We start from the raw sequence: 10,640 nt of genomic DNA on the forward strand, positions 1-10,640 counted from the left end.
AGGACCCAGGTTCCATTCCCAGCACCCAGAAGGTGACTCACAACCCTCTGTAACTCCAGCTCCAAAGGATCCAGCTTCCCTCTTCTGGCCTTAGCAGGTACTGCAGGGACATGGTACACTACATACACGCTTGCGAACACTCAGACACATAAAAGAAAACTAAAATAAATACATCTGTTTTTAAAAGATTTTGCAGTTAGTAAACCACAAATGACTTTTTTCTCCTAGAATCAGAAACACTAAGGGAAAAAGCTTTCTGCATTCTGGCTGTCTTATCCACTCTTATTTTAAGCTAAAGTCACCTGGAGATGTGTCTGTAGCCATCTCCGTCTACAGCTCTGGGTCAGCACCAGGGATAAGTCCGTTGGTCATCTGCACTGTTGATTCCTGCCTCAGTGAGAACAGCCACAAATCATGGCTTATGGAGCTGAGGCTCATTGAGAGAAGTAAATAGTGTAATGAGTCTATTATAACCACTTGCTCCAGCCATCCTGACCCCCTCCCTTGCTCCCCAGGTCGTGGATTCTATCCTTGCAGAAGGCAGTTGTGTGCTGCAAGGATGGACCAGACTTTCCACCTGTGAAGGATATTTGGAAGTCTCTGTGATATCCTGGTGGCAGGATTCCATCCTCTCTGCTGCTGGAGGCAGGGGAACACCCATGACCAGAATAATGTTAGAGAAACAGCCTCCAAGAATTCTGGAAAAGGGCTCTCTGCCTGATAGTATCTTTCTCTGCCTGGAAATCCAAGAGGAGTTGAGTATCCAGCCCCGGTGGCCCAGGGCCGCATAGGGATGGCTTCTCTCCTCCCATCTCCCTCTCTGACTGACACAACTTTGGACTCAAATCCAGCAACTATCAGGAGAATACTCCTCAGCCACTTCAGCTGGGATAAAGAAAACCTAATGGAAAGGTACTCTGATAGAACCTTGGAGAAGGTCTTGCCTGAGTGTCATGTAATTAACCCAAGTAAAAAGTCTCGAACTCCTGATGAGTACAAGGTCATCAGCACAAGATATGCCTTGTCAGATCTGCTACTTGAAGTACCCTAACTCATATTTTTACCAGCCTTGGATGTGGACATAAGTTTTGTATGTCATGCTGGAGTGGATATTTAACTACCAAAATAGTGGAGGAAGGTTTGGGACAGACTATTTAGTGTCCTGCTGTGATGTTTTAATGGATGACAACACAGTTATGCAGCCAATCACAGATTCAAAAGTTAAATTAAAATATCAGCATTTAATGACAAAATAGCTTCGTAGAATGCAACCAAGTGTTGAAGTGGTGTCCTGCCCCACCCAGATCGCCACCTCGTCGTTAAAGTTTAATACCCTGATTTGAAACCAGGTTACTGCAAATGGGGGCTCTCGGTTTTGCTTTGACTGTGGTGAAAATCGGCATAATCCAGTTAAATGTAAATGGTTGAAGACCTGGGTTAAAAAATGTGATGATGACAGTGAAACTTCTAATTGGATTGCAGATAACACAAGGGAATGTCCCAAATGCCACGTCGCAATTGAGAAGGATGGAGGTTGTAATCACATGGTCTGTCATAACCAGAACTGTAAAGCAGAATTCTGCTGGGTGTGTCTTGGCCCTTGGGAACCACACGGATCTGCCTGGTACAACTGTAACTGTTACAATGAGGATGATGCAAAGGCGGCAAGAGATGCCCAAGGGTGATCTAGGGCAGCCCTGCAGGGGCACGTGTTCTACTGTAATTGCTATATGAGCCACATGCGGAGTCTACGCCTCAAGCATAAGCTGCATGCTCAGGTGAGACAGAAGATGGAGAAGAATGCAGCAGCACATGTCCTGGATGGAGCTGCAGTTCTGTCTGGGCAAAAGCAGTCAATGTCCCCTGACAGTGTTGTGCCACACGCGTGCACACATATGTCTTTGCTTTCTACCTCAAAAAGAATAACCAGTCCACTGTCTTTAAGAATAATCAAACAGCTCTAGAAAATGCCACAGAAGTGCTTCTGGGCTACCTTGAACGTGATGGGTCCCAAGATTCCCTGCAGGATATAAAGCAGAAAGTTGAAGATAAGTGCCGTGAAGGCTACGAAGAAGATCTGTGGGAGTACACTGAGGACCAAGAATGGTGCTGCGTAAAACGAACTCTGAAAATGTCACAACTAGAGTACTCGTGCAATTAAAACAAAACACACACAAACACAAACAAGGAGTCACTAAGCCTGTCCTGACACTGCTAGTCTGTAGTACCAGAATTCTGTTGTGTTAACAGAAAGCTGAAGTAAATTACACTGTAATTTTTATTTTTTTTATTTTTTATTTATTTTTGGTTTTTGGAGACAGGGTTTCTCTGTGTAGCTCTGGCTGTCCTGGACTCACTTTGTATACCAGGCTGGCCTCGAACTCACAGAGATCCACCTGCCTCTGCCTCCCGAGTGCTGGGATTACAGGCGTGTGCCACCACGGCCAGTTTTAAAAAGGTAGACAAGCCATTGTCCAACAGAATTCTAGGCTGCCAACAAAGTGTGACAGACACACAAAAAGCCCTCCCCCTTTAACTTGTTACATAGTTTCATTCTCGAGGCTGACTTCCTTTTTCTTTTTCCTGAGTGTAACACAGTTACAATTTCAAAAAACTCCTAGACACGGCTTTTCATGTTCAAGCCAGCCATTCTGTTGTGCTTCTGTAAAGGACGTCTTCCCCTTCCTTTCCCGCACACATATACCCCCACACAGTAGCACTCACTTTCTCTCATACCCTAAGGTCATGAGTAAATAATGATTACTAGCTACTTATAAAGGAAATTCTTGGGAGGGGGAAAGGGATAGTCAGAGAGAGAATTAAACAAACAAAAGCTTTGTATATAACTTCTAAAACAAGGACAAGCTGGGCGTGGTGGCGCATGCCTTTAATTCCAGCACTTGGGAGGCAGAGGCAGGTGGATCACTGTGAGTTCGAGGCCAGCCTAGTCTACAAAGCAAGTCCAGGACAGCCAAGGCTACACAGAAAAGCCCTGTCTTGAAGTAAAATAAAATAAAATAAAATAAAACAAGGACAACACAGTATTCTTCACAATTGTATATAGAGCATATGCGTGGATAAAGCAATCGTGGCACGTGTTTGCAGTATGTTTAATTACAAAAATACTTATTCTTTAAAAAGCTTCAAAAAAAAAAGAATTCTGGAAAAGGAAGCTAGAACTTTCTGGAACTCTTCTTTCCTCAAAGCTGGAAATGAAAACTACACCCACTATGTTCCCTGACACCTGCATCCAATAGGCCAGCACCCCCATTCAAACGCAGTTGTCTTGTGGGAGATGGGCATGGCATACATGTGGCTCAGATAGTCGTTCACCCTACCTAATGCTTCTTGCTGTTGGCGGATTGTGACAGAATCCACAGAGCTGAGTGTGAGGGTAACCATCCAGCTGACCCAGGGGAGAACACAGCTGCTGAAGGAGCCAATGTAACACCACTCATTCACAGGCACATTGTACCCCTGCCCCGGAAGTCCCTACTCCAGGCCAAGAGTCCTATTCTATGTGCTACTGATACAATAGACAACAGCATAGGAACTTCTCCTTAGCCTGCATAGTGTACTGCAAGAGACAGACAACAGGCAAAGCCCTGCTGTGACAGGTGCTCATATATGTCCCAAGGAAGAAGACTGAACAAACACACAGGCAGGGTCCATTCTGTGCAAGAAGTCCAGATGGGCCTTTAGGCAGAGTAGGCATTTGAGAAAAGACCTACATAAAATGAAAGAGTGAGCCCATTTGTCTATCTGGAAAGATAAATGTACCTAACAGCAAGATCAATGAGGCCAGGCTGCAGCAGGAACATGGCAGGCGCCTTTGAGAAGCAGAGGGGCAGCGCCAGTGTGGCTGGGGGCGGAGGGGGGGGAGGGGAGGTAGTCAGCAAGGAGAGCAAGAATGGGAAGCTGACCCTGACTCCAAAGGAGACAGGGAGCCATTAAGCTTTGACAGGATAGCTGTTACACGCCTTACATTGAAGGACTATCACCCATGCTGGGGGAGGACCAGAGGCTAGACGGCAGTTCGGATCCCATTATAACAAGGTTCCCACAGAAAGGATAGGTGTCAGTGACCTATGGGAAGTAATTAGGTCAGTGCAGGCAGACCCTCATGAAGAGAATCAGTGCGCTGTGGAGATCCCTCATCCCGTCACAGCAGAACACAGATAGAAGGACAGCAAGTGCTCACCAGCCACTGAATCCCGTGGCTGTAACCCTGGACTTCCCAAGCTTCAGAATGCTGAATGGTGAACTTCTATGAAGTCATACACATGCATGGGCACATGCACACACATGCGCACGCATACGCGCGCGCGCGTGCACACACACACACACACACACACACACAGATGCCAGTTTATAATACTTTTGTTAGAGCAACATGGGAAGATGAAGACAACCTAGAAAGACTTTCATTCTAACCCTTACCTCCCAGGGCTCTTTCCAAATGTCTTCTTAGCCCAGACTACAGGAGCAAGTACTAAGGAGAGTGGTGCGAGGAGGAGCCGAGAAGTGCTACCTACTTGTATGATTCGTTTATTGTCTTCATGACATGTCTGTCTGTCTTCTCTCCCAGCCCCTTTATCCACGCACACAGCCCAGGGCAAGCCTTCCACACTCACAGTCTCTGAGGTTAAAAATAGCACTTACAATCTGGGTGGTGGTGGTGGTACACACCTTTAGTCTCAGCACTTAGGAGGCAGAGGCTGGCAGACCTCTGAGTTTGGGTCCAGCCTGGTCTACATCCAACAGGAAAGCAAGAGCTTCTTCTAGAACTTGTGGTTGGCTTCAGACAACTGTTTGCATCCCCTGGGCCTCATTTTCCTCTGCTTGGAATGACATGTACTTGACGGTGACAGAACATTGGATGCTCATGTGTATAAAGGCATCAACAGTGTTCAGACAACCAGATGTTCAGACAACCAGCAGCTAATCTTACTGTCAGGCATTCACTCAGACAACAGGAGCAAGACTCATAGGCCTTCCTTGAACAACCAGTCCTCCTGCCTCGACTTCCTGAATGCTATGATTCTCACAGGTATGCATTACCACAGCCAGGGGCCCATGCTGAAGCTTTATCCGCAGTGCGGAGGGTTTGAAATAGTGACCTACCCCTCCCCACAATGTGATATCAGAAGCAAGACCCTGATTGACTTTGCCAAGTGTGTTTCTAATTTCAGTGGAGTTCTGTTGGATGGCTCTGCTTGTCAGAGGATAGGAACATAACTACCGCTGACCTTTTCAAACCAAGTTAATTGCCAGGGTTTTAAGGTTATGCAGCTGAATTTTTGCCATCTATTGATGGAGGGGGTTGCAAACTCCCCTCCTGACTCTTAATTTCTTCTCCAGGAGAAAGTACGAATTGGCCTTCATACCTCTTCTCTAAATATTCAAACATTTTCTGTTTCCCAATCAGTGTGTCTAATTATGTGGTATAACTTCTCAAGTGACAAAGGTAATCTATTCTCTTAGCTCTTAATTTATTCAATAGGTTTTATGGAGGACTGCCCATGGGGCCAGCCACGTGCTGGGCTCAGTAGTCACAATGGTGAGCTAAGACTTATGGCCCAGTAGGGGAGAACACTATGGATCCAGTGACTAGACAAGTACATGCAAAGCTGTCATGCTCACATTGATAACAAGCTGCAGTGGGGCAAGGAGGGCACCAGAAGGATGGTGTCTCAAGTGCAGGCAGGAAATGGGCATTAAATCTCTCAAGGATTTCAAATCAAGGCTAGTGAGATAGCTCAACGGGCAAAGGCATTTGCTATCAAGCCCGGCTAACTAATTTCTGGCCCAGAACACAGTGGGTACAAGGAAAGAACCAACTCCCAAACGTTGTTCTCTGACCTTCACACATATGCATGACATGCATGTACATACACACACATATATGTATGCATGCATGTTCATGCATATACACACAGGCAAGATACATACATACATATATACATACATACATACATACTTAAAATAAAATTAGGTCCATTTGCTTTTCATTGTGAGCTTTTGCATGAGTAATAAAGGGCTCTTTGCTGTAAAAGTGGACTGATGGGAATTTGGTGGGACCAAGTCACTCAAGGGAGGCTTCTAGGAACATGTGTGGCTTAGGCTGGGGTGGGAAGGAGAATACCAGTCAACCAGGCAAACAGCAAAGGCGCCTCACAGAGAAGGGTGCATGAAAAATTACAGGTGCTGGTAGATAGCTTCCACCATTAGAGCAAAGAGCTGACGCATGCGATAGATGGGCAAAGAAATAGCTAGGGAGTAAGGACAAGTGTTCCAGAAAGCAGGAATGAGGTGGGCATAGCAGCACACTCCTGTGACCCCAGCACATGGAAACTCAGCAGTTCATCCTTGGCTACACAGAGGGCTTGAGAGTACCCGGGCATATATATTTATATATCCCAGAAGGATCAAGGGGGGTGGTAGAAAGGCAAGGAGGGAGGCAAGAAGGAAGGAAGAACGGAGGGAGGGAAGGAAGGAGGGGGGGAGAGAGGAAAAGAAGAAAACTACAGGGGGGGCCAACGGGAAAGAGGAGGAGATGGGGAGGGAGGTGATGCTTAGCACCTCCTCATTCTGGTCATTAATATAATCATCTTGGAGCTGCCCTCATCCTCAGTGATGTGGAAATGGCAGAGGTGCGCTCACTGCTTCCAACACCTAAGACAAGCCAGATGGATTGGAAGAAAAGAATATAATCCATCCATCTGGTCACTTCTCCACTTGTATAGTGTGCCCTGGAGTCTAAGACGTCAGAGGACTCTCCTGACAAGTGGGCAAGTGAATAAAGTAGATGACAGAAACCTGTGTGGCGTGGCCCCGTTGAAGAATAATAAAACTGCTCCTAACAGTGTTGCAGGTCTGGCTACTGTGTCACATCTGCATAAGTAGGTAGCAGAGAGGAGAGAGGCTATGTTTAAGCTCTGTGCTCTGACCTAATCTGAATGATTAGTAGCCTGACATTCCTTGAAAAAAGCAAGCCTGAGACCACCACCAGTCCAATGCTTCACAGGCCCCAAAGGCTCCCAGGACTAGGAGAAAGTTGGAGACTATAGAACCCTGCCTGAGACTGAGGACCCTGCGTGGGAGTGAGCCTGAGACAGATGACCCCCAAATGGGGCTACTCAGGCTGGCCAGGCCTAGAATGAGCATCAGATGACCACCAGGCTGCTGCTATGGGGCCTGGACAGGAATCTAGCCTAAGAATTACACAGGCCAGGGGTGGGAGGGTGAGGGGGTCAAAAATGAGTCCTGCCCAGCACCATAATGCACAAGTGGAGCATAGCACTCCTGCGACCACCCCTGAGATGACCCCAGACACTCAGAGACCCCAGGCACCACTAAGAGGAACAAGTAAGTAGTAGAGAAATAGAAGAGAAAGAGAAACAGAAGGATGTGCGCACAATGAAGAGAGACAGAACTGGAGACTTGGGGGTAGTAAGGAACAGCCTGATGTGAGTGGGTGGTGATGCCACCTGAGACCATGGTAGGGTTCTGGCATGTGCTGCCACTGAGGTCATATCTGGGTCTGTGGCCTGCAGCAGCAGCAGGGGTCTGTTACCACCAAAGGCCTGGTGGGCATCCCTGGTCTGGTCTGGACATGTTCATGTCTGAAGGCTGTGTGGAACTGGCCCCACCCCTCACCTGGGCCTTGTGGGAGAGCTTGTCCTAGAGGCAGGAGAGCAGGAGAGCTGCCCTGGCCCCTAGACAGCTGCAATACTGGAGAGATTGGGCCCCATACATTTCAGGAGTTGCAGGTGAGGCAGACCTCAAGGATAAGAGTATGAGAAACCTGGCCCTACCACTCAGTGCCTGAGAGGTGGTATGAATAAGGGAGAGATACTCTCCTATCCCTTCACCCCTCACCACCTGTGGCAGGTGGGAGACCTGACCCTGGGGTCATGACAGCAGGAGAGCTGACCCTGCCCCTCACTAGCTACAGCCCTGCACCTGATCTGAGCAGCACAGTAAAGCTGCCCATGAATGTTGGGGTTAGAGGTGAGTCAGCTCTAAGGGCAAGAAAGCTGGAGATCTAGCAGACTGACCAGCTCAGATACCTCTCAGACCCACCAGATTCAAGGCTTTGAATTGACCTATCTCAACATTTCCACCATCAATGAACTACTAGAGTACATAAAAGGGTTGGTTCTACAGATCTAAAACTACAAAATCTCCACAACACAGGGCAACAACAAGATATCTAAGAGGAGTCCCAGTGAGATTCCAGTATTAGTAACGTAGTAGAAGCCAAAGGCCTTGTACCAGACCAATGAGTCATTGCAATGAATATTTGCAAGAAGAGAAGTACAGAAGATAGGGTGTACTGTGGGACACACTGACACAGTACAACTTCCACAATGAGGTTTTTTTCTCCTCTGTAGAGGAGGTTGTAACTGTGGAAAAGAGGGGGGGGTGGTGGAGATGAGTGGGATTGGGGTTGATGATGTGATATTCACAAAGAACCAATAAAAAAGTTGTTTTAAAAATAAAAATAATGAATAATCTGACTCTTAAGAAAAGATGTGAAACTTGAATAAGTCCACAAGCATGTGGAAGAGTCTGAGGGTATCATATTCAAAATGCTAACAGTGGCGTACTTTTTCCATTATTTGGTTGTTTTTGTTTTTGTTTTTGTTTTTTTATTTTAATTGGATACACTCATAGAGTATAGAGTGATAACTTCATACATGTGTATAGAGTGTAACAGTATTTTTCTACCTTTAATATTTATCATTTCTTGGTGAGGGAAATCTTCAAACTCCTTCTTTCTCATTGATTATAAAATATTTGAAAGTACTTTGGGCAGCACAGTATTTTGCACAGTAGTGAGTATGTTTGCTTTTCAGTTCCATGTTGTTGAACATGTCACTAGAAGCATATATTACCTGACATTTAGAAAAAAATAGTCCAATTGGTTGAGCCCTGGTGCCTTGGAAATGCCTTCAAGCACATGTGCCTCAAGTCTGAGCCTTCTTCCTGCCACTAACCATCATGACCTTGCACCATAACCAGCAAAGGCTACTTTCTGGCCTGCTACAAAGCCCAGTTCTAGACAGGGATTTCATCCTGGACAGGAAACAGAACATACTTATTGATTGCTTTGGCTAATAATGATAACAGCAATACCTATGGCTACCATTTCCTGAGTACTTTCTCTGTGACAGACCCTTGATTGTGACACGCATATCAATCCATTTAATCCTTACAAAGGCCCATAATGGGGCTTCTTTTATTTTTTTCTTTTTCTCAGATAAAGAAACTGAGGTAAAGAGAAATTAAGCACCACATTGTAAAGTATACATCCAGGATTTAAATGAAACCCTACAGACATAGTGATGCACATCCATAATCCCAGGGGCCCACTAGCCAGCCAGCCTAGCCTACTCAGTGGGTCTCTTGGGTATCAAAAACAAAGTGGATGGTACTTGAAGAATAACATCAGAGGTTGCCTTCTGGTCTCCATACTTATGTCTCTCTCTCTCTCTCTCTCTCTCTCTCTCTCTCTCTCTCTCTCACACACACACACACACACACACACACACACACACACACACACACACACACACACCTCTGGCACATCTCAAGAGTTGGCCGTTTTCTAGCTTGGATCTCAGTCCTCTAGTCTATTGTTAGCATCACACATCAGGTAAAATCAAGAGATAGCAAACAACAGAGATGCCCCAGCTTTTCCCAATGAGGAAAGAAACTCAAAACTTCCTTGAACATCTGACAAGTATATCCAATGTGCCTGGTGTCAGTCATTGAGCTGGCAGGTGAGACAGAGCTGCTGTGTTAGATGCGAGTTTCTGGCTCTTTTCATTAGCCCAGGAAGTAAATCTTATCTGTAAAAATTCTTACATGTTAAAAAGCCATGACACATTACACTGAAATTAGCTTTGGAGGGCATCTGACCCAGACCCAAGTCCCACCATCTTCTGGACTCCATACCTGACAAAAGAGCCTGGATTTGGCAACAAGCTCAAGGGGTGGGGATGGAAAACAGTTATACTGAAGCTTCCCAAACAGCATGCTGCTTTAGCAAGTTCTCACATGAACCCAAGAATAAAAACTGAAGTGATTTTTGCCTCCTCCCTTTATTTCAGAAAATCAGTCACAGCTGTGGAACAGTAGTTTGCAAAGGAAAGGTTTATCACCTGGGAATTAAAAAAAAAAAAAACTTGATGACTTTATACAAAAAAAAAAAATCACGTCCAACCCAAGATGTCACAATGCCTCATACAAAAGAGGTGAAAAAACTAACTAAATAAGGCACAAGAACGGATGGGTAGATAGGTAGGTAGATGGGGATGTTGAATGGATGGGTGGATGGATGGGTGAGTGGATGGATGGATGGGTGGGTGGGTGGATGGATGGATGGGTGGGTGGATGGATGGATGGGTGGAGGGAGGGAGGGAGGGAGGGATGGAGGAATGGATAGATGGATGGATGGATGAATGGATGGATGAAGGAATGGATGGATGGATGGATGGGTGGAGGGAGGGAGGAATGGATGGATGGATGGATGGGTGGAGGGAGGGAAGGAGGGATGGAGGAATGGATGGATGGATGGGTGGGTGGAGGGAGGGAAGGAGGGATGGAGGAATGGATGGATGGATGGGTGGGTG

At 46.2% G+C, this 10,640-nt stretch overlaps 1 non-coding gene and 1 pseudogene across 1 annotated transcript; both read left to right on the plus strand.

Annotated features, from left to right (window-relative positions):
- Nucleotides 1-793: 793 nt before the first annotated feature.
- On the plus strand, nt 794-2,161 carry LOC127188370 (E3 ubiquitin-protein ligase arih1-like; annotated as a pseudogene).
- A 4,691-nt stretch (nt 2,162-6,852) lies between these two features.
- Nucleotides 6,853-6,979, plus strand: LOC127188708 (small nucleolar RNA SNORA17). The gene has a single exon (XR_007830566.1). It is a non-coding gene; the product is annotated as a small nucleolar RNA SNORA17 (small nucleolar RNA).
- The last annotated feature ends 3,661 nt before the right edge of the window (nt 6,980-10,640 follow it).

The sequence above is a fragment of the Acomys russatus genome, chromosome 4, assembly GCF_903995435.1.
Source record: "Acomys russatus chromosome 4, mAcoRus1.1, whole genome shotgun sequence".
NCBI lineage: Eukaryota > Metazoa > Chordata > Mammalia > Rodentia > Muridae > Acomys > Acomys russatus.